At 47.5% G+C, this 14,485-nt stretch overlaps 1 protein-coding gene across 2 annotated transcripts in view; it reads right to left on the bottom strand.

Moving 5' to 3' along the window:
• Nucleotides 1-14,485, bottom strand: part of NOL4L (nucleolar protein 4 like) — a 129,404-nt gene that overhangs the window by 39,753 nt on the left and 75,166 nt on the right. The gene's annotated exons all lie outside the window — the stretch shown is intronic.

The following is a 14,485-nucleotide window of genomic DNA, read 5'->3' as shown; positions in this document are numbered from 1 at the left end:
AGGCTCCCTCTACAGATACGAGTTGGAAGTACAACACCGCAGGTTCAGGGCTCAGTATTCACCCATTAGAAAAATAAAAAGATGACAACACATCAGATTAACAGCACACCGACTTCCTTCTGCACACGCTAAAGATTTTACTGTCAATATAAAACTCACACTTTGTTTTTAAAAGAGGCTCTAAGCATGTTACTCATTAGCACCTTTTATCCCTAAAATCAAATGTGTTTTCAAACCAATTCACTCTTCCCACTTTTCTCTATGAGATCTTTACTTCTCATCCTTTGTGGTGGGGGACAGTTTGGAAGCTTCATTGTCTGAACGTCCACACACCAATAATGATTTTTAGAATTAATTAGTGGCCACGAATCTTCAGTTCATACAGGGAAATGTGGGTGTTTCCAACATGGGAACTGTCCTTCCTCACTCTGAAAATGAGATAATTCAGGCCCAGGATTTCCCATCTCTTCCCACCACATTTCTAGAGACCTTTGACTTCTCCTGGCCTGAGTCACTATTTCACAGCGGTGGTGGACATCTGGGCTTGAAATATAAAGCCAGATCCAGCTGATGTTCAAAGGTGGAATTGAACCCAGATAACCCACCTCTTCTCTGACTAATAAGAGAAAGAGCTAGTACGCCCAGGAGGGCAGAGCAGTGATTTTCTCTAGGCATGAAATGTGAACTCATTTACCATCCCTGAGATAAAACAGCCCCAGCCCCACTCGATACACAGGAAGCGGTTGGGAGCCCTGGAGAAGCCTGGCTATTTAGTAGCACGGCGAATTAGGTGAGTTTTCATGTGTGCTGAAGCCTGCAGAAACCTCCCGGCTCCTTAATTCCTGCAGGAGCTGCCACTCCTTGAGTAACCTCATGTATGTTGCTCTCTGTGTCTTTGCGCATCTCCTTAAAGTGGCCACAGCATGGGTCCCAACAAGGAATGGCATAACCTAGTTTCTTGACCACTAATTCTCCCAGTGATGTGTCTCTTCTTCCAGCCCCAGTCTGGTGGGAGACCATGACAGAGAAGGGCTGCTCTAGTCTGCTTAAGGGGGCGGTACTGCCTTCATGTCCCCTCCAGGCTCTGCAAACAGTGGGTGCCTTTGTAAATGGCAAAATTGGCAGGGCATTTGCTCTGTGGAGCTTCTTAAGCAGCAAACCCCTCCAGGCGGATTCCCATATGAAATGAGCATGCTCCGTGAGCAGGGACCTGGCCATGGGAACCAGAGGTTGTGATTAGGAATAACAGGATCTTAGTGTGACCAGAACGGATGCTATTCAAGCATCTCAAAGCATTAAAAAAAAAAAAATTATCCCTACAAATTACTTATTAATGATAAAAGGCACATGTACCTGCACAATGGAGAGGCTGGTAGACACCCCCCAATCAAGTGATCAAATTCAGCAGACCCCGAAGTGGAACCACCTGACACGATGTGCTTACTTCCTGAAGGGATGCAATGAGAGAACATAGCATTACCTATGTTATGTTCTCCCCATGTCAAGTCCTCCCCTCCAAAATGCTTAACCTGAATCTGATCATGAAGAAACAACCAGACAAGAAATACCGAAAGAGACTCCATAACACAAGTATCCTGGACACTTCAAAAGATTCACTGTCATTAGTTTGACTGTTCTTAATCACGAGACTAATGAGAAAAAACAATGAAATGCAAAGTTTGAATCTTGGTTGGATCCCAGAGACAAGGAGTGAGGTGGTGATGGGGTGAAGGATATGCAGAGGATGGGGGCTTTGAGGGGTGGAGGGGAGACAGGGGTTGAGGGTGGAGATAAGGTGGGCTCTGGGCTGAGTGGTCAGGGAAGGCCCCTCTCAGGAGTAAGGCCACGTGTGCTCTGACCCCAGGATGCTGGAAGCTGACAGCTGGGTGAAGACTTGGGGGCACAGTCTTGCAGGCAGAGGAAACAGCTGGTGCAAAGGCCCTGAGGTGAGCAGGGACTTGGCATGTTTGAGGACTTGAAAGCTACCAGTGTATTTAGAGCGTGGGGGAGGGTGGGAGGAGGTAAGGGTGAGAGGGCATGCAGGGCCAAGCACTCAGAGCCTTGGACACCACCACGAGGTGTGTGGATTTTATTCTAAGAGCAAGGAAATCATGCCATCTAAATTATGTTTTTAGATCAGAGGAGATGAGATTATAAGGAAGCAGGAGTGGCATCCAGGAGACCATTGAGGAGGTGGAATAGAAAGAGTCTAGTCAAATGGGACTGGTTCCAATTCTGGCTCTGACACCAAACAAGTGTCCTTGGGCACCAGTTTCCTCATCTACAAAGCAGATAATAAGATAGTATGTTTAATGTATTTGACACCAAAATTTCCCCTTTGACATTAGAAACTGTGGTATCTGGCCTCCCAGCTCTCCCGATGATCCTCCCCCCTCCTGGTATCACACCCTTGGTCCCCTGGCACAATGGATAGGGCTGTGGAAATGAGGGTCTATGACTTCTGAGGTTAGGTCATAAAATACAGCTTGCTCTTTTCCCCAGAGGGAGTACTCGGTAAATGGTAGCTTTTATCGTCATCATCAGGAGTCTACATTTTCACAGTGCTGGTCAGAACCCTCTCCACAAACGCTGTACCAGTTTCCTCAGCAGCCAGCAGCATCTGGCAGTTCTCATTTCACTACACACTTGTCAGCGCTTAGGATTAGCAACCTCTTTTATCTTTGTCAATCTGAGAAGTGAAAAATGGTGTCTCTCTCTGCCCTCTTCATTTGGGAATGTGAGCCTATATTTATGTGTATCATGTGTTTATTGGTCACTTGTAATTCTTTTCTTTTTTTTAAACAATCTATTCATATTCTTTGCCCTTTACTTGAGTTGGTGGTTCTTTTTTTTCTGTAAGAACTGTTTAGAAAGGAAGGGAATTAATCTTTTGTCATATATTTTGCAAACATGTTTTCCTTTTGTTGTCTTTTTATTTATGATGGGATTTTTTGCCATATGAAAATTTTACTTTTTTTATTTTATATTGTCACATTAGTTTTTCTTCCTTTAGGGCTTTAGGATATCACATCAAAACAAAGGTTTTTCTTTTTCCACTCTAAAATTATAAATGTAATTCACCCATATTTTCTTCTAGAGCATTTATAGCTTCATTAGAGTTAAATCTTTATTCTATCTGTAATTTCTCTCCATATAAGAAGTGAGGTGAAGATGTAGCTTATTTTGTTTTTTAATGGCTATCCTAGTTGTCCCAATACCATCTTTTTTTTTTTTTTTTTTTTGGCCACGTTGGGTCTTCGTTGCTACTCACGGGGGCTGCTCTTCATTATGGTGTGCGGCCTTCTCATTGCGGTGGCTTCTCTTGTTGTGGAGCACGGGCTCTAGGTGTGCAGGCTTCAGTAGTTGTGGCACGCAGGCTCAGCAGTTGTGGCTTGCGGGCTCTAGGGCGTAGGCTCAGTAGTTGTGGCGCACGGGCTTACTTGCTCCGCGGCATGTGGGATCTTCCCGGACCAAGGCTCGAACCCGTGTCCCCTGCATTGGCAGGTGGATTCTTAACCACTGCGCCACCAGGGAAGCCCCCAATACCATCTTTTAAATAACTCATCTTTATCCACTGATTGGAAGTGCCATCTTTATAGTATACTAATTTCCCCTTATTTTTGGAATTGCCTATTCTATTGATATGTCAATTCCTGTCCCGATAGCATAGCTCTGGAATATATTTTAATATCTGGTAGGGCCAGCACTCACCTCTACCTGCCATGAACTGTCCCTGCCCCCAGCATAATAAAGACAAACCCTTGCCACAGCAGGGAAGGCTCTAGGTGCAGCACAATTATGGCAAACGGCGAGGGGCGGGGGGGCACGTTTCTGACTGAGGGGCTGTTGGGGGGTGGTTCCTGGAAGAGGTGACATCTACTCTGAACCAAAGAAGGCGGGAGGAATGTGACAGGTGGCAAGTGGAGAGGGCATCTCGGTAGGAAGAGGAGCGGGGATAGAAGCTCCAGGGCTTCACACATGCCTGGATTCAAAATAGCTGATCTGCAGGTTGGGTAGTAACTCAGCTTATCCATTTATTCTTCACATTCGCTGATTTTTGCCCAGCTGGCTGCAACCTCATAGTTGGTTTGACACCTTTGCTGAAATCTAGGAGAAAATGTCCCATGCCGTTTCCTCACTCCTTCTCTATTCAGATAAATTTCCCATGATGCGTATCACTAAGAGTCTGACTTGTTGAAATACACTTTCCTAACAACCATGACGAAAGGTAAAAATTACAATTTCATCAATTGCCTTTTCAGAAATGTGTTGCTTTAAAATGTCATCAATTAATCTCTCCTACTCCAAAACCTTCAATGGCTCCCAGTCGCTGGCAGAATCAAGTTAGAGCTCTCTGGCCTGGTGTTTAAGGGCTTCCACAGCCCTGCTGGCCTTACAGCCTTCTGTTCCAAACTGTGAACTCTGCTTCAGACTCACATCTTCTGTCCCTCAATTGCCCATGTGTGCCTTTGATCATGCATGCTTCCAGACACACGTTTTTTCCACAAATATGTATAGACCCCCTACCACATGCCAGGCACCATGATTAGTATGGGTGACACAACAATGAACAACACAGATACAGGTCTTCCCACTTGTAGCCTGCAGGCCAGCAGGAGAGAGAGAGATTAATCAAATGACCACAAAGTTTTTAGTCACAGGATATATATTTGGTTTGTACTTGACAGCTGTGGGACCTGCTAGGAAGGAAGTGCCAGGTTATGTGAGAAGGACATAGTGGATCCTGGAGGGCTCCACTGAGGAGGTGACATTTAAGTTGGGCATTGAAGAATGCATGGGCGTTCACTAGGTAGAAAGATACTCTGGGCCATTAACAAAGATATCCTCCACCCCTGCCAGATCTAGGCCCCTCTGAACTCAGAGCGTCAATCTCACAGACCACCCAGCTGGCTCTGGTGGCAGGTCTCCGTCAGTCTTATATCACTTAATGCACTTGTGGTACTTCCCATTTCTTGGGCTATACCTCATCTCCCCAACTGGACCGTGAACTCTCAGGGGCTGAGACAGGCTCTTAGGTGGCAGAGTCCCCCGCAGCATCCTGCACACAGTAGGGACCTACCACTGCGTCACTCAGGACCCCATCCTGCCCACTGCCCAGCACAGCCCTGATGTCTGCAACAGAGCTCTGAATTAAGCGCACCCCCCTTAATGTAGACCACACTTTGCAGCTCCCCAGAGAGGGCACCTACCTCCTCTCTCCCTTCTTTCCTAGCACCTTTGGAGAGGCTCAGCCAAAAAGCCAAGGCCAGCTGCAACCTGGCACTACCGCTCCTGGGTGTGCACACAACAAAAACGAGTACAGATGGTCCCCAAAGAACACGCCAGGATGGTCATAGCAGCACTATTCACAGCAGCCCTGGCCTGGAAACTACCAAGTGTCCATCAGCGGAGAATGGATGATGGTGGTATATCTACACTGTGGAATACTGCTCAGCAATGGAAAGGAACAAACTAGTGGTGCAGGCCCCAACACAAGGACTCTCACGAACTCATGCTTGTGGGCAAAAGAGCACACACATGCCGTAGTAGAACAGGCAGAAGCAATCTGTGGTATCAGAGGTCAGGAGAGTGGTCACCCTTGCCAAAGGTTAGTGACCAGAGTGGGGCTCAAAGGGTCTTTGTGGTGCTGACAAAGTTCTGTTCCTTGACGTGAGAATTGGTCACAAGAGGTGGATTCAGTTTGTAAAAATTTACTGAGCTGTCCACTTAATGATACGTGTTCTTTTCTGTATGTATGTTCTACTTCCATAAAAGTATGAAAAAGGGAAAAAAAGCTGAGGCCAGTTACCATAGCTGAGCAGCTTAGAGCTTGGTGTAATCCATTATGGCGACCCATACGATACCAGGCACCTGTGCTGGGTGGTAGGATATGTTACCTTATTTGACCAGCCAAATAACAAGGATGATATTAACTGCCATTTTGCACACGAAGACAGTGGCTGTGGGAGGGAGATTAAATGACACATCGAGTCCCCCAATAGCTCAGAGACCAGGGGACATGCTCACAGTCACAGAGCTAAAAGCTAGTGGCCGTGCTGGGGTTTGAAGCAGGGTGCGCTGGTCTCCAGGGTGCATGGTGGGCCCTGCCCAGGTGGGACTGCTGAGCCAGACCGCGGGGCACTGTGCTTCATCGACCTCCAGCAGAGCAGAGAGAGGAACCCTCTAGAGCGAGTCTGGGGCTGGGTGGGCAGAGGTTTCCCCTGGGGTTGGGAGCTGGGAATGGGCTGAGGCTGCTCCGAGGTGGTCAGCCCCTGCCTGGACCCCCAGCTTCTCCATGCAGCCCCTGAGGGCGGCTGGGCCTGGGAGTCTCCTGGGAGGCACCTCTGGCTGCTCCTCAGCAGGTGATTGGAGGAGAGGCGGGGCCCCTCTGCGAGCTGAGTGAGACGCTGGGAAACTGGGGCAGGTGGTCCCTCCGTGACAGAGGCTGCAGGTGGGGGTTGTGTGGGGGGACGGGTAGCAGCCAAGGCTTTGGGGCCAGAGATGCTGCACAGAGGCCTTGCTGGTGGCTGGCGTCCTGTGTTTGGCGGTCAGCATCTAGGGTGGGGGTAGAGCAGGGGACATGTTTTGCTTGCATTCAGGCCCTTCCTCGGTGTGATCTCAGGCAGGAGACTTAACTTCTCCAAGCCTCAGTTTTTTCATCTCTGAAATGGGGGCACAATAACAGGAGCTTGTTTCTGAAGGCTGCCGTGCGCTTAAATGCAGGGATGCCTGCAGGGCGCTGGACTGATGCCTGACGTAGAACACCTGCCCAAACCCTAGTTATTGTTAATGATGATGATGTGAAAGATAAGTAATTAATGATACAGACATCAGTCAACAAACATTTATTGAGCCCCTACTGTGTGCCAAGGCCTGACCCAGGTGAGGGACTGTGGTGGTGAGATAAGCAGACCCAGGCCTATGCCCATGAAGCTGCTGGTGCAGGGGGCCTTGGCCTGGCCCTACCCTCACCATCACTTTCTTTCTCCTGTTCCTTCTCCCCCCCACCTCCCCACCCATCCCTTGGGAAATAGCAGCATTAATGTGGGAGGGAACAAGGCTCTACCTCTCACTCACTTTGGGTGAGTTACCTGAGCTCTCTGACACCGAGCCTCAGTTGCCCCATGTTGTCTGTAAGGGACCCAGCACACAGAAGGCCTCAAAAGATGGTTCCTGCTCCCCTCCCTGCCACCCCCTCCTCTCTTCCCTTCCTCCCTGCTTCCGCTCTGTTTCCTTCCCTTACTATTTTTTTTTTTCTTTTGATGTGGACCATTTTTTAAAGTCTTTATTGAACTTGTTACAATATTGCTTCTGTTTTACATTTTGGTTTTTTGGTTGTGAGGCATATGGGATCTGAGCTCCCCGACCAGGGGTCGGACCTGAAGCCCCTGCATTGGAAGGCGAACTTTTAACCACTGGCCCACCAGGGAAGTCCCTCCCTTACTATTCTTCCCCCTGCCCAAGCCTTTGGCAACTTAACACCCAAAGGCATTGTCAAGCTCAGCTGATGGTGCCCAGGCCATGGCAGTTACCGTGGACTAACTTACCTGATAGCTAGACTCAACATTTCTCTCTCCCTTGTCTGAACTACAGAAGGTGGGAAGTGAAATTTTTTCTTTCCCAGCCCCCGCCCCCCACCTGCACCCCCGCAGCTGGAAGTGGCCATGTGGCCCTGGCCAATGAGATGTTAACAAAAGTCTATTGGCAACTCTCTGGGAAAGCTTTTGCTTTGCTGGACTAAGCTTATGCCACCCCTTCCCATCTTCCTCTCACTCTGAATGTGGACAAGATGGCTGGAGCAATAGCAGCCAACTTGCAAGTGTGAGGAAAAGGTCACTAACATCACAGAGACACCAACCCAACATGGCTGACATCAACATCAACAGCTGCGCCACCACTCTTCCTATTTCAGGTGTAAAAAATCTTCATGTTTTGTTATAGAGCCAGCTGGGTTTTTGGACCTGTAGTCAAAAGCATCCCTGTCTGATTCACAGGGCTCCTGTTTATGGATGGACTGGACAGTAAGGACCCCACACCCATGTGGCTTTTTCCCTAGAGTGTCAACTCCTTAAAGAGACTGAGGAGGGGGGCTGTGTCAGGGCACCTGCTGTGGCTACTGCGGTGCAGGGTGGGGGGGACTCTGCAGAGGGAAAGGTGCCAGGCTCTGCACAGGTGTGCCCGGGCACTTCCCGAGCCACAGCAGTGTTCCAGGTAAAGAGGATCTTCTGTTTCTATCCTATTTTTTCTTGAGGCACTTGGAGCTGTTCCAAACATCCAAGCCTCCCAGCAACCATGGGGCTGGCAAGGCATAGGCTCTGTCACTCACATCTACTGAGGAGGAAGCTGCAGGAGAGAGAGGAGCGGCCAGCCTGGGGCCGGGCTGCCTGTGGTCATGCTGGGCTGAGCCCCTCTCCCGCCTGGCTGCAGCACCCCAGCCCAAAGCTCAGGGCTATCCAGGCCCTGTTATTTACTGCTGAAGGCTGGAGGTAGGCTGGCTGGGGTCAGGAGGGGCAGGTGGGCAGAGCTCTGGGCCCCTTTCCCAGCGACATGCCTGCCTCCTGCTTACCCTTGACATACTAACTTCCTCCCCAGAAGAGTTTCCTTGAAGAAAGGGGTTCCTCTGTCCAAAAGCAAATTTTGAAAACCACTGAAGTCTGGCCCAAACCTGCTGTTCCAGTAACAGGGAAGCTGCAGCATGGAGAAGTGAAAGTTAGGCAGCTGGTGCGGGGTAGGACCACACCTAGGGTCTGAGTCGATGGGCTCTCCTGGCCACTCATCTCCACTTGCTGTCACCTCCAGTTAAGCCCCTGCCCTCCTCTGGAAGAGGAAGGTGCGCCTTGAGGTTCTACATGCACACGACAGGTGGGCCAGAGAGCGCTGTCCTCTGCAGGCTGCCCGGGCTTCTCCCAAGCACATCTGCCCCTCACTCCCCTGTCCTAGCCCCCTTGCTGTTCCCAACCTAGGGCCTTTGCACCCACTGTCTGCTCCACCTGGAAAGCCTTTCCTCTATAGGGCGGGCCACCTCCTATCAATTGGGTCTCGGCTTGGATGCCATCTTTTCAGAGAGGCCTTCTCACCCAGAGGCGCAGTTATTCAATGGTCTCTATTTTAATTCTCTGCCCTGAACATCTCACTTTTGCATATCTTTTTTTCTTTCTTGTCTTGTTTATCATCTCTGTGGCCTGTGAACTCCCGGAGAGTGGGCTCCCTGTCTGTCTCAGAACAGTGTCTGGGACGTTGAAGGAACTTAAATGATTGTTGAATGAATGAAGGAGGAGATTTTTTAAAAACTATACACACAGAGGGTCGCAGGGAGGGCAAGGGTCTGGAGGGCTGTGAGCAGAAGCGTGGGCCTTTGCCTCCTCTGAGTGGAGGTTGGGGAGCTCCCAGCCCGCCGTGGGTCGATGCCTGGTCACCCTATGAGTAAAACAAGGCAGCCAGCACAAACAGTGTGACACTGCGGTGCCACCCTCAAAAAAAAAAAAAAGAAAAAGAAAAAGGCCCGTTAATGAGGTAAACACAATCACAACCAGGAAAAACCTTGGCCACGCTTCTTCGAGTCCACCCAGAGCCATTATCTCTAATTGATCTCCAGACATCAGCTGCTGAAGCGTCTGAACCCTCCTGCATTTTCCAGGTCTGGTTACAAAGCCCTGGCCCACCCAGCCACCAAGTGGGGTCAGGTCTCCTGGAGCAGCTCTTTGCTGGGGGCCGGGACCTGTCTGGGCCCCACCTGAGAAGAAGGAGCCATCAGGCTGGCAAGGTCGGGGGGTCAAGAAGCTGTGGAAAAGCCACAACCCATAAATGCTCGGCAACCCCGCAGCCAAGCAGCCTGCCTTGCGGTGCCTTAAGCAGAAGCCTCCACAAAGCCACCAGGGGTTTCGCCCTCAAAAAACTGTGACAAAAAACAGGGAGGGCTGGAGAAAGCGCCCTGCCCAAGATATCCCCCTTGAACTGGGGGATATCCAAGAACGGGGGTCAGGAGTTCCATTGTTAAAAACAACAGCAGCAATAACAACAACAACAGGACGTGGCCATGGGACAGCAAGGCCCCTCTGGGTCTCAGTCAGGCTGGACCCAGAGTTGGAGGGGGGTGGGTCACAAGGTCGGCCATTGGTTCAGTGACCATCTGGATGTTTTGAGCAGCTCCTTCCTGGCCCAGCTGGGGAGAGACACCTCCTTTCCTGTTGGGTCCTTAGAGACAGAGCAGAGAGTCAGCTACCTGGGTGCCCTGAGGGGCGGTTCACAGTCAGAGCTCTGAGAAGACAGAGCTGCTCCCATGGACGGAGGCCCAGGTAGCGGCTCCTGACCTTGCTCCCGCCTTTTCCCTTGACACAGATAAAGCATCTCCAGGCCAGCCCCGCAGGCAGGATTCTGCTCCGGGCACCAGGCAGCTCTCCTGCCTGCACCAGTAAATTATGGGCGCTGCATGCATTTTTTCCCCCCAGATAATGAAGTTGAAAGGCTGCGTCAGCATCCTTGCAAGCATGGGGGCGGATCTGGTAGCCTGGAAGGGGACTGAGACTTTTGGAGCTGACAGGGACAATGCGTTGTTTAGGTTTGGGGTACCTACTAACTGCATCAGGCAACTGGCTTTGGAGACGGGATGCTGGTCGTTTTCTGCTTCTTTCCCACACAGCTTCAGGGAAGCAGGAGGAAAGAAGAGAGACACAGACGTCTCTGAACCCAGGCTGCCCTGGCAAAACAGCCGTAATGCTCATTTTCTTCAAGTATTTGGAACTGCAGCAAGTTTCTTCAAAGCACCCGAGGATTGTCAGTGAAATATATTGATCACTAAAACAATGCCCTGTAACAAAGATGTTTGACAATGGGTTTTTCACTTCCCTTTTTGTCCTCTCAAAAAAGAGGTTTCCCAGAAAACTTTCCCTCTCAAGTTTTAGCGATGCCCTATTTTGCCTGTCACCATCTTTAGGAGGATGGGAACGCTGGGCTGTCAGTATTTATAGCCCCCAGATTCCAGCACGGAACTGTGATGCTCCTGGCTCACAGCCCACCCGGTCTGCTGAGTGAACAGAAAGGCCTGCAGTCAAAGTGTTTCAGCTTCATGTTTATGTGGATGGATCAACGGTGCCTCAGTATCTTTCCCTCACCAAGAACGGCGTACGAAATTTTTTAAGGCATTAAACATTTTTTTTTCCAAATACTTCTTTTTTCAAGCCAAGGAAACTTTAAAAAATAAGGACAACAAGGAGGGGAACCATTCCTGCTACGTAGTAAGATATATTAATTAGATGTATTAGATATTAAGACATATTAGTCTCAACACTTAAAACAGTGTGGAGCTGGTACATGAACAAAGAAACCGATGGACTGAATAGAAGTACATTCTGTTGCAGATGGAAATTTAGTAAATTATAAAGGTGGCATCTCAAATCAGTGGGAAGAAAATAGATTCCTTAATAAATGATGTTGACACAAAAGGGTAAAGCAGGACCTGTATCTCAGAATATACTAGGATGAGCTCCAAATGGATCAAAGATCAAATATGAAAAATGAAAACACGTATATTTTTTGGCTCTGTTAGCTGAGAGGGTCTAAAAGAAAGGACACCCCAGTAGCAGTAAGTACACTTATTGCCCAGATCTTGGTTTTTAATATGATTCTATAATATAAGGAAGATATGGCTGATTCTAGGATTGGGGTAGAATATATACAAGATGAGCCTGGAGCATCTTGTAGTACCAGAAAGTAAAGAAACACTAAAACAAAATAAAATCCTTCAAAAAACAAACCAACAAAAAACATCAATGGGAGTATGTCAAAAGAGCACAGGAGCCAACTGAAAGAGCTCCCAGTGGCCAAAGCTGGAACAGTTTAAGCATCAAAATAGATACAGCAGTACTGAGTTATAACCCCAAGTATAGAATAAATAGCCATATAAGTAAATGATTGAATAGATTTATAAATGAGGAAGGAGAGACAAACCTCCCATGCAAAAGAATTCCAAATAATGTATGTAGACACTTTACCCTCAAGGAGGGAAATTATAAACTCCACTCCTGAGGTGTGGGCTGCACGTGGTGACTTCCTTCCGAAGTGTACAGTACAGAGGGAGGTAAAAGAATAACTTTACAGTGATGACACCTGACAAACATTATGTCAGCCGGTGTGGCCAAGGCAACATCAACGGTCATGAGTCATGGTGACAGCAGGTACACTTGATATGATGTGGTAAAAATGGCACTCTGAGTTTGGGATTGGCAGAGGCAAACTATTATATACAGGATAGATAAACAACAAGGTCCTACTGTATAGCACAGGGAACTATATTCAATATCCTGTGACAAACCATAATGGAAAAGAATATGAAAAGAATATATATATATGTGTGTGTGTGTGTGTGTGTGTATATGTATAACTGAGTCTCTTTGCTGAAATTAAACACAACATTGTAAACCAACTATACTTCAATAAATTTTTTTTTAAAATGGCACTCTGTGTCTGTGGTCTTCCTCCTAATAACCCAAAACCCCAGTTTTATATTGAGAAAAACATCAGACAAATTCCAAAATTCTACAAAATACTTGACCAGTATGCTTTAAAACTGTCAAGGTCATCGAAACCAAGAAAAGGCTGAGAAACTATCACAGCCAAGAGGAGCCTAAGGAGATGTGACAAGTAAATGTAATAGTGTATCCCAGATAGGACTGTGGAACAGAAAAAGGACATTAGGTAAAAACTAAGAAATCTAAATAACATATAAACTTTAGTTAATAATGTATCAGTATTGGTTCATTAATTGTAACAAGTGTATCATACTAATGTAGATATTAATAATAGGGGAAACTGTGTGTGTCCGGGGATAATGTGGGAATTCTGCACTAGCTTCTCAATTTTTCTCTAAATCTAAAACTGTTCTAAAAAAATGAATATACTAAAAGAGAACATGGAGGCAGAGTGGAGTTAGGTTTTTTTTAAGACTCAAATGCAGAAGCTATTAAAGAAAAAAACTGATAAATTTGAGTACATAAAAATAAAAATGACACACACACACCATAAGCAAGCTCAAAAGATAGAGGGCTAAGGTTGGAAAAAAAGAGGCAATGGCTAACTCTGGGGAATCAAAAGAAAGAAAATGTAATCACAGTGTGCTAATTGGCTCAGCTATGAATAACCTATACAGCCATAATAATAGAAATATAATAATTTACCTAAATAGGGAGGTATAAATAATACTGAGGGATGGAAGAAGGAGAAATAATACATGTGTTTATGAGACGGTGTAATAGTGTACATACTTATCTCCTCCAGCAGGAAATTAAACAACAATAACCAAAATAGCCCAAACTGAAAAATCAAGAACTAGCAGCATGAGCACATGTTATTTAGAAATAGGAGATAAATACCAGAAGAGACAGCTAAAAGATAAGAAAGAAAGGAGGCTGTCTCTGAAGGGTAGAAATTGAAGTGGGGAGGCTGGGACAGGATCTGCTGTTTTTCTATATGATTTTTAAGATATGTATTTTTTATTGATAAAAATAAAAATGAATACAAATAAACAAAAAAGATGAACATTTGAGAAGCTGTTTCTGAGAGTTAGCTACCCTGGGGTGATGCGGGGGGGCCTGAGGGGCACAAGGCAGGACCTGAGATCAGCTACCCCACCTGCACATCTTCTCACAGCAGAAATGTGCCAAGGATCATTCTTTGCCTGGAGAAATCCAAACAGCAGCCTTGGTCAAGGTCAGTATTTCAGTGGCTTTTTGTTTTTCTTGCCACAGTACAAACCTTCTACAGTGCCAGGGATTTACTGCGATGGGAAAAGGTTTGTGCTACAGCTTCTCAGATCTTGATAATGGGGCCAGTGGCATTTCAGGCCTTTCTTGGGCTCTCATGGAGGCAAGCTGGGCCCCCTTCACTCAGCTACATAAGGCGGGCTGATCCCAGAGGCCTGTGGGGGGTGTCTGAGTGGAGGGAGGCAAGAAATGGAACATGAGAAGGAAGCCAGCAGTGGACCAGGAAGGCCTGGAGTTGGGAAGAAGGGAAGGAGGCTGGGAACTGAGAAAGTGGCCCCAGCATACCTCAGTGGGTGAGCCCAGTGGGGAGAGGAGGAGAGGGACTAAAATTCAGGCAGTTAAGGCAGCAGACCACACATTCTCACAAGTTCCACGGGGTCCGCCCCTCATATTGCTCCATGCACGTTTCCAGAGAGCAAACACTGATGCTCAAAGTACAAATACTGGTTTAGAGAAGTAGCTACAGCAAGACAGTAGCAAAAATTGCAAAGGTGAAGAGACTGATGATGGGTAGATGCTGAGGGATGTGTAAGAAAGGTGCTGCCTCCACCCTTTGCCCATTCTACTCCCCTGATACGTCCAGGGACCAGTAAAGGTCCAGAGTATGTTCACGTTTTGCTTACATGCTGGGATTATAAAAGATCCTCACAAGAAAAAGGGATAAAACATGAGCGTTTGGGAAAGAAAGAAAGAAAGAAGGAAAGGAAGGAAGGAAGGAAGGAAGGAAG

This window comes from Eubalaena glacialis, chromosome 13, assembly GCF_028564815.1.
Source record: "Eubalaena glacialis isolate mEubGla1 chromosome 13, mEubGla1.1.hap2.+ XY, whole genome shotgun sequence".
Lineage (NCBI taxonomy): Eukaryota > Metazoa > Chordata > Mammalia > Artiodactyla > Balaenidae > Eubalaena > Eubalaena glacialis.
This window is presented reverse-complemented; position numbering and strand designations above follow the sequence as displayed.